This window comes from Pleurodeles waltl, chromosome 10, assembly GCF_031143425.1.
Source record: "Pleurodeles waltl isolate 20211129_DDA chromosome 10, aPleWal1.hap1.20221129, whole genome shotgun sequence".
In the NCBI taxonomy this organism is placed as follows: domain Eukaryota; kingdom Metazoa; phylum Chordata; class Amphibia; order Caudata; family Salamandridae; genus Pleurodeles; species Pleurodeles waltl.
This window is the reverse complement of record NC_090449.1, coordinates 1,047,123,472-1,047,148,859: the sequence shown is the minus strand read 5'-3', so window position 1 is coordinate 1,047,148,859 and position 25,388 is coordinate 1,047,123,472. Positions and strand designations below refer to the sequence as shown.

The following is a 25,388-nucleotide window of genomic DNA, read 5'->3' as shown; positions in this document are numbered from 1 at the left end:
AGCCTCCCCCAGCCTCTGGAAATGTTTTGATGGGCACAGATGGCGCCCTCTCAGCATAAGCCAGTCTACACCGGTTCAGGGATCCTCCAGCCCTGCTCTGGCGCGAAACTGGACAAAGGAAAGGGGAGTGACCACTCCCCTGACCAGCACCTCCCAGGGGAGGTGCCCAGAGCTCCTCCAGTGTGTCCCAGACCTCTGCCCTCTTGGATACAGAGGTGTTGGGGCACAGTGGACACCTCTGAGTGGCCATTGCCAGCAGGTGACATCAGAGACCACCTCTGATAGGTGCTTACCTTTTTCAGCAGCCAATCCCCCTTTTTGGGCTATTTAGGGTCTCTCCTCTGGGCTATTCCTCAGATAAGGAATGCAAGAGCTCACCAGAGTTCCTCTGCACTTCCCTCTTCGACTTCTGCCAAGGATCGACCGCTGAATGCTCCAAGATGCCTGCAAAACCACAACAAAGTAGTAAGACGACTACCAGCAACATTGTAGCACCTCATCTTGACGGCTTTCTCTACTGTTTCCTGGTGGTGCATGCTCTGAGGGCTGTCTGCCTTCCCCCTGCACTGGAAGCCAAGAAGAAATCTACCGTGGGTCGATGGAATCTTCCCCCTGCCAACACAGGCACCAAACCTCTGCATCACCGGTCCTCTGGGTCCCCTCTCATCCTGACAAGCTTGGTCCCTGGAACACAGGAGCTGGGTCCAAGTGTCTCCCACAGTCCAGTGGCCCTTCTGTCTAAATTTGGTGGAGGTAAGTCCTTGCCTCCCCACGCCAGACAGTAATCCTGTGTACTGCGTGATCTGCAGCTGCTCCGGCTTCTGTGCACTTTTCCAAAGATTTCTTTGTGCACAGCCTAGTCTGGGTCCCCAGCACTCCGTCCTGCATTGCCCAACTCACTGAGTTGGACTCCGACATCCTGGGACCCTCCTTTGTGACTCTGAGTTGACAGCTGTCCTCAGATCTTCTAAGTGCCTGTTCTGGTACTTCTGCGGGTGCTGCCTGCGTCTGTGGGGACTCTCCGAGTTGCTGAGCACCCCCTCTGTCTCCTCCTCCAAGAGGCGACATCCTGGTCATTCCTGGTCCCCAGCAACACCCAAAATCCTCAACTGCAACTCTTGCAGCTAGCAAGGCTTGTTTGCGGTCTTTCTGCATGGAAACAACTCTGCACCCTCCGGCACGCCGTGGGACTTCTTCTGACCAAAGGAGAAGTTCCTGGCATCTTCCGTTGTTGTAGAATATTTGACTTCTTCCACCCGGGGGTAGCCCTTTTGCACCTTCATCCGGGATTTCGTGGGCTCCTGCCCCCCCTGGACACTTGCATGACTCTTGGATTTGGTCCCCTTCCTTTACAGGTCCTCAGGTCCAGGAATCCATCTTCAGTGTTTTGGTGGCATTCGTTGTTCTTGCAGGATCCTCTATCTCGTCTATACTGTCTTTCTGGGGTATTAGGATAACTTTACTCCTACTTTTCAGGGTCTTGGGGTTGGGTATCTTGGACACCCTTAGTGTTTTCTAACAGTCCCACCGACCCTCTACAACCTATGATAGGCCTGGGTCTATTTGTGATTTGCATTCCAGTTTTGGAGTATATGGTTTGTGTTGCCCCTACGCCTGTTTCTACCTATTGCATCCTGTTGTGATTCTACATTGTTTGCACTACTTTTCTTACTGTTACTTACCTGATTTTGGTTTGTGTACATATCATTTGTGTATATTACTTACCTCCTAAGTGAGGGTATCCGCTGAGATACTTTTGGCATATTGTCACTAAAATAAAGTACCTTTATTTTTAGTAACTCTGAGTATTGTGTTTTCTTGTGATATAGTGGTATATGATATAAGTGGTATATGATATAAGTGGTATAGTAGGAGCTTTGCATGTCTCCTAGTTCACCCTAACCTGCTCAGCTATAGCTACCTCTAACAGCCTAAGCTGCTAGAAACACCTCTCTTCTACTAATAAGGGATAACTGGACCTGGCACAAGGTGTAAGTACCACAAGGTACCCACTATAAGCCAGGCCAGCCTCCTACATATGGGCATTAATGATATAGGGCAGAGGGCTCACATGTATGTTGAAGAGGGATAAATCTTGAGGTAACCCTTAGGTGAATTTGCAGCTTCCGAGTAATGGGGTACCTTGGATACAGCTTGTATTCTTTTCATAAATGAGCATATCCAGCAGAGAGTCGTCCTTGGATCTTGCTGATCCACAAGTTTGTCTTGCCGAGCTTGTGTAGACCCCTGATGAGGATAGGGTGTGAGACTGTGTCAAATGCTGCTGAGAAGTCTGAGAATGAGGCCTGCTGTATCTGATTTGACAAGGATCCAATGGATGTAACCTGTGGTGCCAATGAGTGGTTTCTGTACTGTGGTTGGGCCTGAATCCGGACTGAGTGGCTTCTCTAAGGCATTGCCCAAGAGATGGTATGCAAGAGATCGGCCTGTAGTTGGCGAGCATGGCTGGGTTTGTGAATGGTATATTCATGGTGGTGCCATGTTTCCAGGTGTCTGGAAATGTGGCTGAGTCAATGGAGGCGTTGAGGATGGGTGTTAGTACCTTGCTTATCAGTCAGAGTCCTTTGGTGAAGGAGAGGTGTGGACAGTGTTCAGTGGGGCCCTTGAGTGGATGGTCTTCATGATAACTGCGTTCAGAGATGATGGTGGCCCATGAGGTCAGGGATTGTCCTTCCGCTGTGGTGGGAAGCTGAGTTGCTAGGGTGAAGGGGTCTGGTTGAGGGTTGAAGTTTCTGTACAAGGAGGAGATGTTGTTACAGAAGAATAACAAGTGCTTGTTGCAGAGGTCTTGTGACAGGAGTGATGTTGCTGAAGGCGGGATGAATTATTGGATGATGGTGAAGATTTCCTTGCATCTTTGTGCACCAGCGTCATTATGTTCTGCAAGAGCTGTGCGTCTGGTGTTTTCGATCTGCTGGTGGTAGCATCTTAAGGTGGATTTGAAGGCATCAGTGTTTGTGGTGTGTTGGATTGATCTGCACTTGAGCTCTGGTTACTTGCAGGCGCAATCATGTTGAATTTGGTGCCATCACCCTACAGTGTATTTCTCCTGCTGGGAGCCTCCCTACACGTATGGCCGCTAGTGAGATATTTTGTGTTGGAAGACGTCAGCCTGCACTGACTGCACACTCTTTGTGGGCGTTGGTGAATTCTGAGACAGCGCAGCTGCTCTTTAAGTTCCTGCACCTGGGACACTGTCACGTGTCAAGATCGCCTCCGATTGGGCGGAAGGATCGGAGTGAGGCTTTATCAGAGGTTTTGTTACAGATGTTTTAATTGATAAACTGCTGTGTACACTTAATCTACTGCATCGTGACAATCAAACGCCCGTTGTTCATTCTGTCCTTGTTTAACGCGCTTGGCTGCCTGGAATGGTCACAGTTACATAATGCCTGCTGGGACCGGCACATCCGTGAGCATCCCAAGCTGCCCTGGGACGCCCAGTTACCTGCCTCGTAGACGTCATCTTCAGGGGTAATTATAGAACAATGTCAGAAGAAAAGGGTTGCACGGAAATAGAAGAGTGCGAGAATGAAGGTACATATGCCACCTTCTATAAATCCAGCAATTTAAAAACGATATCCAAAAGCATAACAAAGAGTTAGTACTCGGGTGTCCAACATGGGTGTTCGAGGGATAGGGCCACGCGTGTCCAACATTTGTAAACGAGCGCTACGACCAGGGGTGTACAACATTTGTATACGAGGGCTAGGGCCACGGGTGCCAAACGTCTGTATACGAGGGCCAGGGCCACGGGTGTCCAAAATTGTATACGAGGACCAGGGCTGCGGGTGTCCAACATCTGTGTACCAGGGTTAGGGTCGCGGGTGTCCAACATGTGTGTACCAGGGCTACGTCCACCGGTGTCCACATTTGTGTACCAGGAGGGCTACTGCTCCGGGTGCCCACATTTGTGTACGAGGGCTACGACAGGGATTCAGAGGACCCAACGTGGTACGTTTACATATAAGGAGATTAATTTACATAGTCATTGGTTATTCTGAAAACTTTGATTGGTCCTGGCACTTTTGTGCCAGCGTTTGATGCCCCTGCATTAGTGGCACTTTAAAGTAATTTGCCATTTAGTAGCAGTTGGACCGTGAGGGATGGAATGTAGGTTGGGCCACGACTGTACTCAGTGGTCCCGACTCCGAGTGAAATGTCCCCCACACCCAGAGTTGATAAAGAGCACACGTATTTCCCCTCGTTTGGTACCGTAGAAGCACAGGCCACATATTCCTCGTGGACACATCACCATTCCAAGGCGGACACTCCAACGAGACTTCGTCACATAAATCCGCAACAAGATCATTATTGGGTGGTGGAGCACGGTATATCGTCATTTAAATATCTTTTTAATCAACATCACCCTGTGCAACATTTGTAGAGCGTTGGTACGTTGAGAAATATACACACCGTTAAAGATGATGTATTTGATGGGAAACCGTGTTAGTTACACGCAGCTTAAAAAGTAAACATTGCACTCATCTGGTGTAAAAGTGATACCGAGCAAAGCAAAGGCCTAGAAGAAATGTGGAGCCACCCACTGGGCACATCCACTTAGGCAATGCTCAATTGGAGCCAGTCCAGTGCTTAATTTGTAAATAAAAAGGTGCTGGTGCCCAAAGCCCCCCTCTTAAACACTGCTGCAATTACATGTGTGAACACGGAATACTGAGGCGGCGTAATCCTGAAGCCATCTCGGGCATCTTTAATCCATATAAAGCCACTCCGTGCCCCTTCAGCTCACTCTTGCAGCTTTCTACTTTATCCCATTGTGACGCTTTTTCGTTTTTCCCTTCCTCCCTCCTTCCTTCCAATATGTGTCTTTTGCTCGCAGCAAATGCTTGAGGCAGAAGAATAAGCCCCGGCCCTCAGAAATAAGTGCTGGTGCTCAGCACCGGAAACAACAAGCACAAATTAAGCACTGGGTGCCACTCAGGTGACCAGGGTGTAGAGCCACCATCCTGAAGGGGAGACACAAAGCATGAGGGGACACAGGGACACACTTAGAAACATAAGTGCGTCCCACACCAGTGGTCGAAGTGGGCAGGATTGGAGGGGCACGAAGTACTCACATTTTTTTGAGCGGAAAAAAAAAGTTCCCCTACTTTTTATGAAAAGTAAACCGTCCCGGATGGTTCATTTGGAGAGCTGGAATGCTTCAGCTGAGGTGTAAGGCAGAGAGTCTCCTGTGCTACAAAACTGCAGGAGGCTGGACAGCTAAACAAGCCTTCCTGCCAGGATGCCTGCTTCCCTGAAAGAAATGTTAATGTGCACAACTGGTTAATCTGCAAATATAAAGGGTGCTTGGAAGCTGCTATTGGCTTCAATTGATGGAATCACTGAAGCTTCCTGGTGACACAGATTAAGCCTTTTGGGTGGTATTGCAAGGGAGTTACTAGTTGAGCTGTGAAGGATGTGCTTTTAAAAGATAGTTACAGAAAATATTTGCACTACTTGCAGGATGGGTATTGCTAAAATCTCTATATATTTTGGAGCACTTTTTTGTATCCAAAAACTTTTGGCACATTTTGTAGCAGCCTATCTTATACCTTGTATAATGCAAGTTTAAAATAATGACATATTTTCACAGTGCTTTCTTTCACAGACAGGGGCCTCATAGCACTAAACATACACAAGTCACTATTCTCCATTGCATCAAACAGGATTCAGGTCTGAGGCTTTTTGGTTACAGACAGATACCTCTGCAGTGTTTTACCTAATAGAGGGTTAATAATGTGTGATAGTGCATTTCCCACTGATTAACTTAACTTGCATTTATTTTTCATTTTAGCTGTGCAATATTTTATAAGTACTTAACTGAAGGTGAGATTTAGCGAATATTTTGTTTTTTCAGTCATGCCTTTGACCACACCTCCATGCAAATTTACCCTGCCCTCACTTGCACCAAGCACCACAGTTCCCCTACTTTTTTTTAATCCACTTCTACCACTGTCCCAGACATATACTGCAAGAGAACACAGGACAGATTATTCTGGGTATTGGAGAGGGATGCATTGATGTTCTCTGGGAGAAAAAAAATCTAATTTCTGTGAACTGTTTTCATGACAACTGATTTTAAAAGGAATAGACCAATGCCCCGCCTTGCATGAGGACTAGAGTACATATAGGCAACAGAGTCGGGGGGCCGGGAATGCAGATTGAGAAAAGCAGGAGCGCTAAACGGAGAGGCTGTTTGGTGCTTGCATAAACCTGTGTGAGTTGTCTAACTTCACATGATAAGTCAAAAGTCCCTGATTAAAAGCAGTGCTTAATTTGTGCTTGTTGTTTCCGGTGCTGAGCACCGGCACTTATTTGTGAGGGTCGGGGCTCATTCTTCTGCCTCAAGCATTTGCTGCAAGCAAAAGACACATATGGGAAAGACGGAGGAAGAGAAAAACGAAAAAGCGTCACAATGGGAGAAAGCAGAAAGCTGCAAGAGGGAGCTGAAGGGGCAGCGAGTGGCTTTAAATGGATTGAAGAGGCCCGAGATGGCTTCAGGATTACGCTGCCTCAATATTCCGTGTTCCCACATTTAATTGCAGCAGCCGCATGTTTAAGAGGAGGGCTTTGAGCACCCGCACGTTTTTATTTACAAATTAAGCACTGGATGAAAGACACACCTCAAAATACACTATAGAAGCATTTTTAGCTATTTCACCATCATGAAACTGTGCTAATGGTAAACAAACAAACATGAGAGAAATATAAACCAAGTAGACTATTTCCTTGTGGTTAACCTGTTGACTCAAATACATGACTGACAGATTTGCACATCCTATTGAATCAGGCAGCTGTGCAACACCAAAAATGCTGCATTTTGATCGTGTACCGGCCAGTCTATCCCTGCCAGGTGGAGTCACAGCTAGTGCCTGAAATAATTCTCATTATAGGTTCAACCCACTTATCACAGTGCCGAGCGTAGGATCCTGTGGGGTACGTGGAAGTTGAGTCGCTGGTTAAGGTAGGCAGGTCCAGTGTTGTGGAGGGCTTTGTGTGCGCATCGGTGAGGATTGTGAAAGTATTTTTTTTTTTCAATAGTGAGCCAGCGCAGTGTGTGTAGGTGTTGTGAGATGTGGCAATGTATCATTCATCTCTGTAGCTCCCACAAAATGAAATAGACATCTCATAATTTGTTGATTGTTGACGACTGAGAAGGCTGAATAAATACACAAAAACATTTCTTACCCGTTCTGCAGAAACGAGTTCCCAAAAACATTCCTTTCCATTCGCCTGTAATACATATTCAGACTGTTCAGAATCTGTGAAAGTTCTGAGAGTTTTCGCTCTTTTTAAAATAGGAGCCTTGTCTTTGTCTCTGAATTGCGTTACTTATCTTGAAATACTTTTTAACTAATTAACTCTTAATGTAGTTGTTTACAATTTATACAGAGCAACGTTTATTATACACAATATGTAATTTTAAATGAGATGAATCATTTCCGTCTCATAATATTTTGAAGCCAGCGCTCCTTCATGCAGGAAGACGCAACTACTCACAGGAAAAACAAAAAAGACAAAATTACACCTCCAAACAGCAACTTACTCGGAGGGTCTCACTAACAATTGCAGCACAAATCCATTCATTTTAAACAGCTTCCCGCACTTTTAAAAATCTACTCTCATAAAGATAAATGGATCACTAAAAAAAAACCTTTGAAGTCTACCAAAATGTAATTGTTCTAAAATCGAGCAACAAACTAAGAGTGTGGTTAGTCTGAATAAACCGATGTGGAAAGACGATCCTTGACTTGGGTAGGGATCTCTATGGCTATTTTTAACCCCTTTAAAAATATACATTATGACTAAAACCTGCACTTCCCCTCCCATTTTTAAACAAGCTGGTTTCACATCTGCATTGACCCTCAAAGCTCATATACTTCTGCCTGCTCCATAGGAAAGACTTTAAAATCAACAGCCCCCAATCCAATAAATTGAATTTTGGGGTGTCTCAATTTTGTCTTGAATATAGAATGTTAGCAGTCTAGTTGTTCATTGGAACTCCATGTTGAAGCTACAGTAGATCACTAGGGAGTCAAGTGGTGTAGTTGGAAGTAGATGATTTACTCAACATGCTAGGCTTTTGTTGACATGGATGACTAAGATTTGAGAAATTATAGAAAATGTGTCCTTACTTTCGTTTTCTAGAACACTAACCCTAAGTTATGTGACAAAATGAAACCCCTTAATTTGTTCATTTACTACAGTCTTTTTTATAGGAAATGATTTCAATTCTACAATGTTTATTCCAAGAAAATGGAATTCAGAAGGGCCTCAGCTGGTCACGTATATAGAATGTTAGCGCTCTAGGAATTAATTTGAACTGTGAGGTGACGCTCCAGTGCAACTCTGGGAACCAGCTGAGTGACTGCTGCTGCTGGAAGCACAGGATTACTCAGCATGTCGGACATTTATCTCACATGGATGAGGAAGACATTTTTACGTTTATGGAGAATATTCCCTAATTCTAGTTTATGGATCACCTTCCATAATTTCTATGAGTAAATCGTGATTGAAAACTGGTTTCTATCAAACATTATTCATCCAATCCCAACAGAGGTTCACAATTTTTCACAGATTTTACTCTCCTTAGAACTTACCAGAATTCCTAAATTGTGTATGTTAGGACCCGGAAATGATTTATATTTTGACTAAAATTTGCCATCACCCTTTCTGCTTGGTCTCTTTGTATATGTTCTATATAAGTGGTCTACAAGCGTTTTAGAACCACCACCCACACAGAATAACAAACTTTAGCGACCCACCTACCTTTGATGGACATGAGGAGGGGTGTTTCTTTTAATGTAACTAAGGCATCTTGTGGTAGCCCACTGTCATTTACAGGCAGCACATTTTCTATTGAAGCGGCTAATAACTTTGCACTGATAAAACTGATACTGATAAAACTATATAGTGCACAAATGATAATGGTTTTGTGAATATTTATCATTTGTGCATCACTAACTAAAGTGTCTTCATTTGTTTTATTAAAATCGCTGTTTCCAGCATGCTTATGAGCTTCTTTTTTCCTTTTCCTACCTGCTGAATTAATACAGTTTATTTAAAGACAGTACATTTTCTTGTGTGTTGTATAAAAGCACCATCACAACGTCCTGTGCTCCAGCAAGGTTGTCACATAATTTACTTTATAAACACCTCTCACTTTTCAGTCAGAGAAAGAAAAGTAAACATCAATCCCATAAGCAGCAGTTTGTCAGAAGACGTAAAGCCTGTCATATGACCACTGTCTTTGAAGCACCAAATGTGAAATATAAACAGTATTTAAAGGCATCTTAATTCATTGCTTTAACTTTTGTGACCCACCAATAATCGGCTGGTAACCCACCATCGAGTTGAGACCCACATTTTAGTCGAGACCCACAGTTTGGGGAAACACTGTTCTATATGTTACTTTTTGTGCCTACAAACACGGACATTAACCACAATGCATTTCAATGGGAATATTGGCAGGGCCCTTGCAACAAAAAACATACAGCTGGGGTGCTTCCTGCATTCTTCCACCTTAACACTCCCATGATAAAAACATCACCTAACAATGTTGTAAATTGCATCCTAAATTTTGAGGGCCTGATTCACATCAGCAGTATAATTCAAGGAGGTGAGCATTTGTAGGTAGCTATTAACTGGATAAAAGGAGGCCCTTAGCTTTGCCTCGTGACCCTCCAACTCCACCCAGGTCAATAGTTACCCTGAAGTGGCCACTTCCTTGAAATAAATTGCATAGGTGTATAAACTGCTGTACACCAAAAGAGACACGTCTTGAATGGATTTGTGCTTCAACAACATCCTTCATGTGCAACAATCACACAACACACAAGCATGGAAAAAAGACACTGAGCGCCTCTCACTATGGACATGACAAAGTAGGGAGGATTCACTATGGAATTATTTCTGCATAACTGAGATATTTTTTTAGGGGCCGATACTGGCCAGCATACTGGGAGTAAAAAAGGGTGTGCAACCCTAAAACATACCATCCACAGATTTAATTATAATTGTCTTGAAGTGAACCACACAAAGAAAAGCAGAGGTAACACATTTTGTGTCTATGTGTTACTACACCCAGGAGAGTGCTTAATTCGGTTAGAAAATTGGGGAAAACCAGAGTCTGCTCACCCTGCAAGCCTTTGAAAAAATGTCAACTAGAATAGTGAACAAATTATCAGGCATGGTTTTTCATTTCCCGATGAGCTGCAGAAAGTTTGAGGCAGAGGTTGAGGGTAACATTTCTGCAATGTACCTCACTGTGGAGCTCTGATATGTGTGTCATTACATATATTTTCTGGGGAGATCATAGTATCTGGGAACTCGGACACATGTCTCACTTCTTGTCCTTGCCATCACTGCAGCTCCTGTGAATAAGTTAAAAGTTTGACAGATGGCTCCATCAAACATGAAGGCCGCCCATCACATTTTTGTTTCTTCAAAAGCAGAATTCCAAAGTGGGATTTCGTTTTTTTAAAAAAAAAACAACGAACTACTCTCACACCATGGGACCTTTCTCCCAAGGTGTAAGGGTAATTTAAAAATTTTTACTTTACCCTGGTGCCACGTTTTTCATGGTGGTAAGGGAGTCAAAACTGGATGTTCGACCGCACCACTCTGAGTTTAGCTGGCGGTCGAACGGCCAAACCTCTGACAACCCTTACACTACCAGAGGGGGAGATGAGCGACAAGGAATGAGTAGTAGTAGTAGTATCCGTCCCTGACATACTTAAGGTCCACCGACTGTATTTCAGGCAGGGGGACCTTCAGTTTGACGAAGATGGTATTGTATCATTGTTGTGTCGAAGTACCTTCTCTACTAAACTCTAAATCAGACCTTAAGTAGGGTTTGAAGTTGTTGTTAAAAGAAAAAAGATGGAATGGCCTGAGGGTCCTTTGCTACCGTGTTTTCACCCACATCATTAACCTGGAGGAGACAGCAGGTCTGTTTAAAAAGCGCCATACCTCTCTAAAGTGTTGCATTGAGACACGTTTTCAGTTGGCTCATATTTTTATTAAACGAATGTGTGACATTTCAGAGCCTTATGTGGGCTGCTTGGAGTGACATTTAATTCCACAAGAACAATGTAGTTATATCCATGTAAGGAAACAGGTTTTAGAGATCACCCCTTTTGTGCAAAATAATGGTCTAGAACCAAGAAACAGCACTAAACACCTTCACCTGGGGCTGTTTAAGATCACATACCCACTTCAGATATTGTAAGAGGTTCGTCTTGGGTTCATTTACGGCACCATAATAAACAATACACCAGTAATGTAAGCTCATTGTTAGGTTGTGCCTGCAGACAGCGTTAAGCTGGCTGTGGTCGAAGTCTCTTGGGTTAAAAACCCAATGTAAAGGTCGGCCTATTGCTTACTATTGCTAGGCTTGCTTGTCAATCTTATTTGCTTGGTTTTTAATCAATGGATTCTTTCCTGTTTATTCCTCCATTAAAGCAAAGATTCTTTACCATCTTTTTGACTGGATGATCAGTATACTTCCATTGCTTACATTTAGGGACATACTCTTTAAGTCTATTTTTTCACTTTACAACTGTCAAACAGACCTACTGCTAACAGATTTGGGTCCAGTTCTTTCACTCATTTTCGTTCTTCAAACAACCTTTTTCAGCCATTGGCTTAAGACTTTGTCAATCACCTCTTGGCTCGGCCCCTTTGTGTACTCATCTCTCACTTAATGCTATTGGCTGTTTGGTTGTATCCTCTACTCTTATGCTTCAATTGATCTGCATGAGGGACTACTCTACAAGTGTAGTCCCTTCTGTTCGCTCTTGCTGGCTCCCTCTTGAAGGTCTGGCTCTAATGTGTGAACAGTGCACATGTTAGCACTTAGCACATTAAACCGAGACTTACTGGCTTTGGCAATAGTTGTTTTTTTATTTCAGATTCCCATTGGCATGCGTGCATTCTCCTGCTCTGTGTCTTATGCTGCTTTTCCTCTCAAATCCCTGCTCTCAGGCTTTCTGTGTTGCTAATGCTCCTCCCTTGCCTCTCCATTTGGCTTTTTAAAATTTTAGTTTTTAAATCTCCACTCCTCTAAGTTTCTTCAGTGCTTCCAAGCCTCCTGTTGCTCCCTGCTTTGGTGTTGACCGACCCTTCCAACTTCCTCCGGTGTTGCCCGGCACCCTCACTAGCTTTAAAAAAATATTTTTTGAAAGGCCCAGCAGCTCCAATTTTACTACTGGACTGAACTTTATTCTTTAATGCTCTTTTTCGCACACATTATTTAAGTTTATTGATTCACAACTGGCTTTTACAACTTGGAGCAGTAATGTAAAAGTTAAAAAAAATACCAATATCATTGTAACACTAAGTATGCATGCATGATGATGCAAGTACATATTATCACGCAGTAGTGGTTTGTTTTGGCCAATGAGGTTACACATTGTAAACTAGATTATTTCTGTTTTTCCTTTTTGCTGATGTGAAACAGCATCGGGAGCCAAAAGCCTGAGAAACACCATTGACAGGTCAGATCTGTTGACTTTGCCAATGCTTGTTTAATCTCATAATTGGAAGCGTCAGAAAAGACGTGAGCGCTATTAAGCAGTCAGACAATATGTTCTCTCTATGGCACTGCACACTGTAAGCATGTGTAGAACAACCTGAGAGTGGGCAACCTCTGTGTACACTGGGAACAGTTGCTCAGAGCCACCAGTGGGCTATGCAATTTTGTGGCTGTCGCGTTTCCACATAATTATAGATTTGCCACATTTTCCATAAATTCATTCATCTGCTGCATAATCAGCTAATTTCAGCAAAAAAAAAGTTTCTCCCTAAAACGGATCAAACGTTATGAAAAACAAAGCAACACGTGTTACTGCGCAGTGGAAGGCCCTTCACAATCATTGACTTGTCACATTTCTGTTGCTTATTTCTAGATTTGGGTGTGAAAGTGGTACTACAGAGGTCAATCCTTTGTCCAGATAGTGGGAACGTGTGTAAAATGTAAAAATAATGAGCTAAGACTAACACAAAATATGCTGTATTACGCAACCTAATTTTCTTTTTCTAGCTGCATAATTTAATCAATACTGTGGTGTAAATTGGTCCTCCCCTGCCGCATAATTCCAGTGGCCATGAAGATGCTGCAGCAGAAATGGTGTAATGCATAACATAGCTTTGGAAACAGGTTTGTCTTTGGTTAATAAGCTGAAATGTGATTGCATGCATAGAGCGGAGTGGCCCTACTTAAGCAGATAATGGCTGGGCCCTTAAGCCTTTAATGTAGCTGACAGAATAGTCATTGGACAGTGCTTAGTTAGTATAAAAAAAATAAAAAATAAAAAAACAAGCACAGTGGCACATTTTCTTTCTTAGAACACCACGCCCACAACCTATAGTTTTGTGTCTCTTTATCTCATTCTTGCAGGTTCTTTTTCATCGCTGCTTTCTCTCCTCCTCAGTGGCCCCACTCTCCGCCTCCTCGTTCTTTCTTTTTCTGGCTTCCTCTTTCTGACTCTCAGCCAAAGTCTGATGATACAAAATAAGTGCCGCTTCCCAAAATGAATGCCTGGGCTATCCATGTGAAATCGTGCACTACCACTATAACATAAAACTTGTTAATGTTGTAGAGGTTAGTTCACTGGATATTGCTGAGGATCCCAAGTACAAGATCAGAGGACAATTTGACAGTGGTGGATGGTGCACTCTATCCTCACTTTGACCCTGATTGTGAGCAGGTCCTACGGATGCAAGGCTTTCGAGACCAGCATCATGGAGCATGGTGACCAGCACAGTGGAATATGGTGCTCATGTGCAAGGTGGAAGACCTGAATGAAGAATAGTGGCATAAAATTATCTAGGCTTGTAACTCCCCCAGAGCATAACAGTTCACACTGAGGGAGCAACACATGCGGCTTAAGAACATTCTTGTGCTGATCTGTCCCAGTCTCAAACCCTAGTTTTAGCCATCCCAGTTACTCCCAGCCCTCTCTGGGGGTTAGCTCTAGCAATCTAACTCCTCAAACTCGAAAGAGAGTGCTTCAAGGGCTATTCAGAGGAAGATCCAAACTGGAAGGCCTGCAAATGCAATCTTTCCTCCAACCTTGATGATTGTGGGGCCTTCCTTTGAAGCAGCATCTACAACTCCCCCAGCCAAAGGTGTGAAAGGAAATGCAAGTGAGAGGCATTCCCACTTAAGTGTAGTGTTGTGCAATGGGCCCCACAAGCTCTCCAACAACTTGGGCCAGTACTGGGATATACTCGTTTTAGGAAGACTGGTGTATAATACCATCCATTCAATATCTTGTAGTAAAATTCCTAGCTTTTAATGCTTGCAGAATTCCTGTGCAGATCCACTTCCAATGTTTCCATAGCTGTTGCATGATCTCTTTACATAATGCTTTTGCCCAGCCTTTCATGTAAGACCAGACTAGGCACACAGATGCTTGCACAAGAATGGCATATATCCATGAAATGGTCCCCTTTAAGCTTATCAGCTTGGGTAGCAGTGTTTCAAATGCTGTTTTCTCCATATGAGCGGCAGCTTTATGCATAGATTGTAAAACCCAGTTGATTTGGGCATATTTTAGCTATTCTTTATCTTCCACCTCAAATTTCATTTTTGAATGGGTTAAAATATTTTATGGCCCATTCATAAGCAAATCTGATATTTTGTTGCATCCTCTCTTTCCATTTTCAGAATAGTGCCTCATCAGGTGCTGGGGCGAACTTAGCAATACAATGGATCAGTGTGTATGGGGAAGGGAATGTAGTCAATGTCTAAGGTCTCACTACTTCATGCCATCCTGTTGATACCGTGGCCACCGGCGTGCTTAAATATACATTACGTGGTCTCTTTGATTTTTCACTCCATACAAGAGCCCACAACAATGTCTCCCCAATCACATGGTCCATCTGTGCCCAAACTGTATCTGAGTCCCTCTTTGACCATTCTGTAATCACCCAAAACTCTGAGACTTACTTATATGTGAGCACGTCAAGCAACACCCTACCTCTCCTCAGTCTGGCTTGTTGCATCAAGCAGGTAGTGTAGGAAGCTGACTCTTTATATAGTATAGCAAAATGGCGTATACTGTGCAAAGAGTCCATGTATCCCCTTATGAGTGGACAGGGTCTTGCTCTAGTAATCCCAAGGTCCTCTTTGTAGGGGGCAGTATGATCCAAGAGCCTTAGGCTTATCAGAGAGGAGTGTTAGACATTTGCAGGAGGCACACAGGCAATAAATGATGCACACAACTCACGAAGGAGATCCATACCAATTTATAAAAATAACATGTATCTTTATATATGTTTAGGCACAATAATCAATATGATCAGGTAAGTACCTTTTGCAATAGAAATTATTACAGTTTTGAACATTTGACCTCTAAGGTGCCCTTGTTGAAGTAAGCCTCAGCAAGGCCTACTAGTGCAAGGGGTTCGCCCTTCTCTGCACAAAGTCCTCAGACCATATAGGAAGAAGTTGGCACAGAAACTGAAATAAAAGACAACGTTTATTAAACCTCATGAGGTGGTACTACAGTTCAAACAGCACCCTTCGGTAATGTTTGAAGTAGCACCCTGAACTAAGAGAGCATGGTCCTTTTATACCCACGCAGGGGCTAAAAGAAGGTGGTACAATTATAGAAGCAAGAATTACATACATGTAAGGTCATATGGAAATGCACAGTCGACAGGTAGGAGGGGCTAACAGTTTCAAGGACTAGTTGACACATTACTGTCTGTTACTGATTACTAACAGCTGCAGATCTTACTGGGCATTTGCGAAAGTGGGAGATGCTAAATATAACTTGTCACTAGACAGATTTTCTAGAGTAGTTAACAGAAAGGTAGGACAGAGCACATGGCAGAGAAAATGGCTGCCATGAAAACAAAATGGATTCCGCCAAATGTTCACAATAGTTGCTAAATACAAGATGTCTTCTGCTAATGCTTAATCTAATCGCTATTAAATTACAACAGACGACCCTTTCAGCATTAGCTGAAGACATTTGTCTTTCTGGGATAATCTAAATATTAAACCTTGTATATTTATGCTCATCATTTCAGCTATTTCCTTATCTAACATGTGTTGTGCTTTCATTTCTGTAATATTTCTTTTGGTAGGCATACAAGCAGTAATACACATAGAGCAGAACATTGGACCACACTGAATACAGATACAGCATGTGAAAAATATTGCAATCATTACACACAGGATAGTCAGTAGTTTACAGCCCCAAGCGGAAACAAGAGGCCAAAACCATCCAGAAAAAGTCCAAGTACCAGTCTCTGTGTGGATTTCTGCAGCAATTTTATGCAATTTAGATATTGCATCATATACTGAAGGTGAGTGATCTGGAATAAAAACACAGCAACTACTACCGATGATGCGACATGCACCACCTCGATCAGCCAATATCACATCTAGTACCATACGATTTTGGAGCGCTACAATCCTCGCAATTTGGAGCTTCTCTGTAATATTCCCAAGTGCCAGAGCTGCCTGATTGGTAACAGCTTCCACAACCCTAGTCAATCGTCTCACTTTCCTACTGTTTAACGCAGCACCCACAAAGGAGAACAACCCTAAATTAAAATCAACATATTGTTGCAGGCTAGTATCCGTTTGGTCTACCTCATTTGTACTTATTGTCCTTTTATATCTATTTTTAATGATGTCATTGAACAGTTTAAAATCTCGGTGATATGATGCAGGGGCCAAAAACACAGGGGGTAATAGAAAAGATACATAACACACACCTGACCACCCAACAGGTAGTTGGTAATATCCATCGTTACCACAAACAAAATATGTATTATGTGAAGCTGTAAAACTACTATTATTTACACCCTCAATAGTTAAAATCAAGGTACAATCACTTATCCCTACTGGAATTCACCCAATGCTACGTATACATAAATCTGCTTTAGTTTTTGTAACAGAAATCACAAATTGTTCTTTCTTGTCAGAGTCTCTTATATTTGTGAAGACATATGGTATTGAAACATTGTCCGGTTGATACTCTTCCCATTCCCATTTAGTTCCTTTGGCTTGGGGATACCCATCTTTGTCTTGGTAGCATACTTTATTAAGGCGAAATAGAAGTCTGCCCTCTGTACGTTTTCTAGATGCAAACAAAAGCGTATACCAAGCTTGACAAGAACCATTGTGTGAAAAAGGAAGAGGAATGAAAGGTGTTCCTCCTTTCTTTTGATGCGCAGGTATCATTCCACATACCCAACAGTTAGTAGTATTTTTAGCATTATGAGTATGATGCAACATCTGAATGAAAGTATTATTGAAGTACGATTGACGGTGCTTCTGCTCCTGATAGGGAACCGTAAAGTAATAGTGATCCTCTGGTACTGGAGTAGTGGCAACAAAAAACTCATGAGCAGGAGCCTTCTTTTCAACAAACCAGGTGATTATTGCTATAACCACCAAAACAACAACAAACCCCATAGTACTAATGATCAGTTTGTTATTCATTTTAGCAACAGTGATAATCGACCCTATCAGAAATTAATTAAAAACACTCGTTGGAGCTCTTATCCCTGGCAGCCGCAGATTTCTTCACCACGGGCCAAGATGGGTGTCACTACTCTAATGCATGACTGATTCCCCCCCCCCTTGCCACATTGGCTCTCCGTTTCACTAACCCAGGGCGGTAGCTCAACCAGTTTTCTCCAACACTATGGGGTCTTTCCTCGGTCTCAAATTATATCGCGACACTCCAGAAATTGTATGGTCCGGGAAGAACTCTGCAGATTCGTCAGGTGATATAGCACGGCCTTTCTCCATAGTCAAAATCTCTCGATGATCGGTCAGCACAGCAGGTTCCACCAAGGTAGGTAGCACTCTCTTGCAGTGAGTACTATGGACCCGATTCTTTCGGTTCGTCACTCGAACTGCTGTCCTTGTCGCAAGGAGCACCTGTACTGGGCCTCGCCACCTTGGTTCCAAGCAGCTTGATCTTTCAAAGGACTTAATCATCACCTGGTCACCAGGTCGGAGTTCATGGCCTTCACCTGTAGATCTGTCAGGAAGTGCTTCTCGAACCTGTTGATGAATAGAAACCAAATTGTCGGTTAACTGTGCCAAATAATCATTCATCAGGACACAAGGTACATCATATACAGATTTTGGCTTAGGAACTCCCCAAATGTTCATTGGCCTTCCAAACACTATTTCGTAAGGAGTAAGGCCTATTCGAGAGTGTGGCACTGACCTAATAGACAATAATGCCAACGGTAATGCATCCGGCCAAGTTAAGGATGTGAAAGCCTGTATCTCCGCTAACTTCAGCTTCAAAGTAGCATTATACCTTTCCACCAACCCTGCTGATTGTGGGTGGAAAACCGCATGGAACTTCTGTTTGATCCCTAATCCTTTCAGGACATACTTAATAACTTCCCCAACAAAATGAGGTCCGTTATCATTCCATAAAAGGCTGCAAACACCAAACCTAGGGAAAAGTTCTTTCAAAAGCACCTTCGCTGTGGTAATGGCAGTATTATCCTTTGTGGGGTACGCCTCTATCCATTTACTGAAGGCACATACCACCACCAAGACATACTTTAAATTGTTGCAGCGTTCAAGCTGAATATAATCCATTTGTAGAACTTCAAAAGGTGCAGTTGGTGTAGCAAACCCACCCGCAGGAGTACGTATCCCTTTTCCAGGATTGTATTGTAAACAGATCAAACAAGACTGTACTACTCTCTTAGCTGTACTGGAAATTTCTGGATGCTCCCAAACTTTCGTAAGCAACTTCGTTATTGTTGATGCTCCAACATGTGCCAGCCCATGTGCCATCTGAACCATAGGTTGTACAAAAGCTATAGGCAATTTCAATTTATCCATCTGCTTATTCTGTCAACAGCCCTCATCATCCAATTCTCCTTCTTTAGACCATTGCTCACGTTCTTTCACAGAAGCAGATTTCTGTATATCTAATACGTTTTGTCTAGCATTATGCCAGCATTCAGCTTGTGACTTCACTACATACATAGAAGTAGTACTTTGCTGCATCGCAGTCTCACGTGCTACGCGGTCCGCAAGGGCATTACCTTGCCCTTTCTTATCAGTCACTTTCTTGTGTGCACTACATTTCACAATAGCTAGTTTCTTTGGATATGTCAATGCAGTCAAGAGGTTATGCACTAATTCTCTGTGCATTATCTGCATCCCGTGGGATGTGAGAAAGCCTCCAACCAAAATCATGAGCCACTCCAAAAGCATAGCGGCTGTCTGTATAAATGTTCATACATAAGTCAGTACTAAGCTCACATGCTCGTGTCAAAGCTATTAGTTCAGCTGCTTGAGCTGACTTCTGTGGTATACGAGCTGTCTCCACTACTGTGTGTACTGTGGTGATTGCATATGCAGCTGAGGTCGTACCGTCTGGCAACTTCAAACAAGACCCATCAACCCACAATTCCCGTCTACATCTGGAAGGGGCGTATCTTGTAAATCAATACGACCCTTTGTCTGTTCTTCGGTAAGGAATATACAATCATGTGTTTCTTGTGACTGTGGCTGAGTCACCGGATATGACAACAAAGTGGCTGGATTTAGTGTTGCACATCTCTTCAGTGTAATGTGAGGAGCCAGCAATGTCAATTCATATCCTGTCAGGCGAGCGCTAGTTAAATGTTGTGTCTTTGTTTGATTTAAAAGAGCATCAACCGCATGGGGTACTAACACCAACAGCTTATGTGACAAAACTATCCCTTCACTCTGACGTATTGACACAGCTTTTGCGGCAACTGAACGAAAACACCCAGGCAACGTTCGAGCGACAGGATCAAGTACTGCTGAAAAATATGCACAGGGACGCTGCTTATCGCCATGTGTCTGTACTAAAACTGACAATGCACATCCATCTTTCTCACGTACGTAAAGTGCAAAAGGCTTCATGTAATCTGGAGTACCTAACACTGGTGCTGAACAAAGGACTTGTCGTAGCTGCCAGAAAGCAGGCTCACATTCATCTGTCCATGGGAGGGGCATTGGAGTATCTTTAGTCAAAAGTGCTAGCAAAGGTTTGACAATGTGTGAAAACCCTAATATCCATTGCCTACAAAAAGAAGTAAGACCAAGGAATGCACGAACATCTTTTTGAGTAGAGGGTACTGGTGTGTCTAAAATTGCTTGAATACGATCTGATGTAAGTGCACAGCCCTCCTTAGACAAAAGGTGACCTAAATAGGTTACCTTTGGTCTACAATATTGCAATTTCTTTCGTGACACTTTATGATGGTGTGAAGCAAGAAAAGAAAGTAAGGACAAAGTACACTTTTCACATTGCTCAGGGGTATCAGCTGCCAACAAAATATCATCGACATATTGTATGAGAGCCACACCTTCAGGCAAAACAAAAGAATCAAGTTGTCGTTTTAACGCTTGACTATAAATACTAGGACTCTCAGTATAGCCTTGAGGAACTCTGCAAAATCTATATGATCGTTTTTTCAAAGTAAAACCAAACAAATATCGGCTGTCAGGATGAATAGGGATCGAAAAGAAAGCATTCTTCAAGTCTATCACAGAGAACGTAGTTGCTGTCGGGGGAACCAAAGTAAGAAGTGTTGTGATGTCAGATACCACAGGATATTGTGGTATCACAATCTTATTGACTTCTCGTAAATCAATAATGCATCGGTAAATCCTAGTATCAGTATCCTTTTTTATAATAGGAAGAATCGGACTGTTACAAACATTATACGGAACTTTCTCAACAACTTCAACTGCAATAAGATAATGCACAATTCGTGTGAGTGCTTCTTCGCCCTCCTGTGAAATTTTGTATTGAGGCAAATGTGGCAATACAGCTCCCTCCTTGACACTAATATGTACCAGTGGAATAATCATTTGTCCCACATCAGTATCTGAAGTAGCCCACAAAATACTAGGGAGTGAAGCTAATGCAATATCCTCTTTAACAAGACAAAATCTTTCCATCACAGGATGATTATCATTTAAAATAACACGCACCCCTTCAGGAGAGCATCGTATTGTAGCCCTGAAATACTTGAGCATATCAAGACCCACAATATTGTCTGGTGTATTTGGAGAAAGCAAAAATGGACATGGAGCGTAAATTTATCAACATTGAATGCAAGTGGTTGTGACAATGGGCTAGGGGAAGGTGTTCCATCGAAACCTATCGATGTAATGGTTAAGCCAGACAGAGGAGCCCTTGGAATCAATTGTTTAGACAAGGCGCTACGAGTAGCTCCTGTATCAACCAGAAACTGATCAGCAGAACCCAAAACATGTGCTGTAACATAGGGTCCCCTCTGATCTACTGGAACTTCAACTGATTCCTTACCCCATCCTAGGCAATCCTATGCATAAGCAGAATCTTGGAAATCAGGCTGCACATAGTTAGACATCTGGTATTGGTTCCGTCTATCAAAAGTGTTAAACCCATCCTGCCCTCGTACATTAGCATCAACCCTAGCATGATCATTCGTGCTTCTTCTAGGCCCTGAATATCCTGAGCGATTTCTCATTTGTCCCTGACTACGTGAACACTGCTGAACACGTAGTGCTGGACAATCGGTAGCCCAATGCCCAAATTTCTTACAATACGCACACTGATCAACAGACAAATTCGAACGAGTGTAAGAAGAACCATAAGATCCACATCCACCTCTATCACTACCTCTAAAAGGTGGACCATAAGCTTGAGCCAACATAACCTTCGTCTTTAATTCTTTAATCTTTTTATCCTCGCTACCTTTTGCTTCTAATTCCTGACGTTCATAATACTGAGCCATAGTCAAAAGAGAAACCGGAGTAGAGGTAGTCCATGAACTTTCACTAGCTTTTAGACGACTAGCTATTCCTGGTAACAGATTTGCGACATATTTATCGACAAACAAATGTCTGCCCGTATCATCTGACAATAACTGTCCGCTAAAATCATGAAATGCTTCTTCAAAGCGTGTAAAGAAATTAGAGACCGATTCATCTACCTTTTGCTTACAAGACGCTAAAACAGTCCAATCTATCTTTTTAGGGGGAATAATCGTTTTTAACTTAACTAATATAGCTGCGGGAAGATCTAGAATCAACTGATATGGCTTTTTCGCAGGTTCCCTATCCCCGTCCATCTGTTCTAATTCTTTCCATGACGCCCCAAAAACTACATGATCATCAACTTTACGAACAGTTCTCCACATATCTGGCGGTAATATCAATCCGAAAAATAAATCAATGTCAGCCAAAGTCATAGTGCAAGAACTAATTGCTCCCTCAACTTCCTCATAAAAGGCAGCTGGATTTTTCCGCAGGTCAGGTAATGCTGTTTTAAGTGCCATTACATCTGCCCTATTCCAAGGAGTATACACCCAATTATAAATAAAATAACCCTTAGCATCAACCGAAGTTTTATCATCACTTGTACCCAATCCTTTAGGAGGAACATACAAAGGCGCGGCCTCCCGCATTGGTTTTGCGTGAACTATCATATATGATCCAAAGATGGAAGCTTGCACCCCGCTGGTCTGAGATGTCCGTGCAACTAAGTCCACGGCCCTTTTCTCCTCTTGCAAACGGACTGCCACAACACATAATTTCACCAAACGCCTGATTGCATCAGCCACCTGGGAGAAAACAAAAAGACCATCACGCATTTGCTTATGATCAGCTGCTACATCATCGGGCTCTAACTCATCAGAATATTTCCGATATAGTTCAATAACTTCTGTGCCAAATGCCTCAGTAAAATACAGCTGCTCCTTTTCCGTCCACCCTTTCATGTTGCCTAAAAGTTCAGAAGCAGAGACAACGCTACGAATTGTTTTACGAGCAATAGATCTAAGCTCAGACGCACGGTCAGCAGGTAACATAGAGCGACTGTCTCGTATCTTCTGTTGCTCCGAACCGGAGACCTTAGCTAAGTCATGAGGGGCAGAAGGAACGACATACGGAGGTGGAGGGCGATCTAGTAACAAAATATTATCATGTGTTTTATTAAGGATAGGATAGAGAGGTTGCCTAATGGTGTATTGGCCAGTTACCTGTAATTTACGTTCTTTCTCTTCTAGCTCCTTTAAACATTTATTTCTTTCTTTCTCATTTCCAATGCTTTCACATATACATTCTTCCGCTGCTCTTTCTCAAGCAAGGCTTGCTCACGCTTCACTCGTCCACGCACTTCTTTCTCCCACATTCGTACACAGTCAAACATATCTTGCCTAGACCTTCGCTTACACATACATTGTTCCACATACTCAATCTTTTGCAAATCAAATGACCCATGCATAGGCCAACATAACTCAGGATCCGCACAAGTGTATTTATTCCATAATGTGCTGTACATTATAGAAGGAAGACCATGTTTAACATACATATCTCTATTGGGCGTCCCCTCTGGGGGTGCCGGTTGCGATTCTTCCAGTCTCAAATTGGTACCATTACAAAAGCAACACATTCTATGAAGTGCGCTAAAAACAGACATGCCAAAAATAGTGCAGAATATGCAATATTATAATCAAAGTAGCACTTAAGGTGCCGTTCAAATCAAAATTAAATTGGAGAAAATTCTCCTCATTACCTGCCTATATAAATTGCAATTTATATATCAATTCAAAGGACACAAATTGACTAGTCACCCAAAACACAAGAGCCACAGTAAGTAGTGCTAAACTTCATTACCAAACAAAGGCATCAAATCCCACAGCAAACGCCGTTAAACGGCTCTTACCAATCACAGGGTGTCCAAATTCCAACTGCCAAGTTCTAAAATTGACCAAATGGTCAATGCATGACGAATGAACAAAAAGGATCTCAGTCGAGGACCGGCGCCACCTTGATGGTCAAATCAGAAAGAAGGGAAAAACGCCATGGTTGCCAAGACTCTGGTCTCCTCAGGCATTGATTGTCCACAGCGAGATCCCAATCCTTCGTCGCAACCAATCCGTCGGGCGTCCGAGTCGCTGATGAGTCCCTGTTCGGGCGCCAATTTGTTGAAGTAAGCCTCAGCAAGGCCTACTAGTGCAAGGGGTTCGCCCTTCTCTGCACAAAGTCCTCAGACCATATAGGAAGAAGTTGGCACAGAAACTGAAATAAAAGACAAAGTTTATTAAACCTCATGAGGTGGTACTACAGTTCAAACAGCACCCTTCGGTAATGTTTGAAGTAGCACCCTGAACTAAGAGAGCATGGTCCTTTTATACCCACGCAGGGGCTAAAAGAAGGTGATACAATTATAGAAGCAAGACTTACATACATGTAAGGTCATATGGAAATGCACAGTCGACAGGTAGGAGGGGCTAACAGTTCCAAGGACTAGTTGACACATTACTTTCTGTTACTGATTACTAACAGCTGCAGATCTTACTGGGCATGTGCGAAAGTGGGAGATGCTAAATATAACTTGTCACTAGACAGATTTTCAAGAGTAGTTAACAGAAAGGTAGGACAGAGCACATGGCGAGCACATGGCAGAGAAAATGGCTGCCATGAATACAAAATGGATTCCGCCAAATGTTCACAATAGTTGCTAAATACAAGATGTCTTCTGCTAATGCTTAATCTAATCGCTATTAAATTACAACACCCTCTGGGTGCATGTATTAATATATCCATCACTGGAATCACTGAGGGTTTATTAATACGAGATGTTTGAGACAAAATATCCCTATTTAAGGGAAGCCATCCTGTAGCTGGGGAACTCGTACTGACCAGTGTCCAGCATATGCACTTACACTGGCTTCCCTAATCACTTACTATGTCCAAGAATCGACAACGGCATAGCAAGGGCATATCTGCTCTCGGAGATATGTCCACACATGTAATATAATGCACCCTGCCTTAAGGCTGTAAGGCCTGCTGTAAGTGTGACTTACATATACTGCATGCAGTGTTAGGGGTAATGGCACATAGGCTGTGTGCCATGTTGTGTTTTCACTTTTAGCTGCACCAAGACATGCAGCCTGCCATGGCAGTCTGCATGAGCTATGTGAGGGGTTCCTGAGGGTGGCGCAATATACTCTGCAGTCCCTGGGGAACCTCTTTGGTATCTATGCCCTAGGTATCTTGGGTACCATTTACTAGGGACTTACAGGGTTGCTAAAGGTATTGCCAATTGGGGAACAGTTGTACAGGTTTAGGGAAAAAGATCTGGCACTGGGTACCTAGATAGCAGGAACCCAGTGCACTTTCTGTTGAAATTGCATCAAATACCATACAAAAAGTGGGAGTGACCATGTCATAAAAGTGCACTTTCCTACAGGTAGAGATCTTGGGCATGGTCTTATTCCAGATTAATATTATTTGTTGCTGTGGCCTCCAGTGGGATTGGCAGTGGCTGAAAAAGATATAGAAATCTCAGCAGAATATTTAATTTCATAACATTTATCCTTCTTGCCATGAAACA

General features: G+C 42.9%; 1 long non-coding RNA gene across 1 annotated transcript in view; it reads right to left on the bottom strand.

Moving 5' to 3' along the window:
- LOC138262203 (uncharacterized) overlaps window positions 1-24,052 on the bottom strand; it is a 46,618-nt gene extending 22,566 nt beyond the window's left edge. Inside the window, exon 1 of the long non-coding RNA XR_011199216.1 lies at window positions 23,715-24,052. This is a non-coding gene — a long non-coding RNA (uncharacterized lncRNA). The remainder of the gene's footprint in view (window positions 1-23,714) is intronic.
- Between the last annotated feature and the right edge of the window lie 1,336 nt (window positions 24,053-25,388).